The following is a 921-nucleotide window of genomic DNA, read 5'->3' as shown; positions in this document are numbered from 1 at the left end:
ACTATGAGTCTGAGCTGTGTAGTGAGACCCTGTAACCAAAGTCATAAAAACAAAGCAAAAAAATTGAAGAAACTGTTGACATAATTTACCACCAAGTGAAACATACAGTTCTGCTGAGAAGCTGAATGAAAGAATTTAAAACTATGAATCCATTGTTATACCACTATATCTTTTAAGTGCCGCTTGCCTATAACCCAAGGGTAAATCTTCTATTTTGTTATTTTCTTCTAATGAACCTATGAACAGGAAACTAGGAACCTGGATACAAGATCCTTTCCCTACCGTGTCTCTAGTGCCCTCTGGGTAAAGCCCAAACAGGAGCCAAGTAGCCAAATAAGATAGGGTCATGTGTCTCTTCATGACAAAGGGTAAGTTCTGCAAAAGGTGTCATCCGGTGATTCCATTACTGTGAGAAAACAATAGAGCATGGTTAAAATAAATCTAGATGATGTAGCTCACCACACACCTCAGCTATATGGTGCAACCTTTTGGTCCTAGGCTGTAAACCTTACAACACAGTACTATACCGAATACAGTGGCATCTGTAACACAATGATAACTATTTGTATATAGAAGAAACACAAGAGAAATACTGTATGATAGGGCTTTTCCAGGTCCATTTTACTCTTCTGGGGCCACTGTCATATATATGGTCCACTTATTTATCAAAAACCTCATTATGCAATTCATGACTATGCAGTGTATTTACAGTGTCAAGATTCATTTTCACAGACCAGGAAAAAAGAATGAATTTCAATTTCTTATTCAAAAGTCTGTAGCTGACACAGTAACTTCCAGTGCAATATAATCCTGTACAACCCATAAAACAGAAGGCTAAACAACCTTAATATTGCAAACAGAGAAAAAGGAGCTTATTGAAAGTGAAGGATGAGGGACCTAGTGATGTAAAGGAATATTTAT

This window comes from Octodon degus, unplaced genomic scaffold (assembly GCF_000260255.1).
Source record: "Octodon degus isolate 3935 unplaced genomic scaffold, OctDeg1.0 scaffold00166, whole genome shotgun sequence".
Lineage (NCBI taxonomy): Eukaryota > Metazoa > Chordata > Mammalia > Rodentia > Octodontidae > Octodon > Octodon degus.
Note: the sequence above shows the minus strand (reverse complement) of the source record.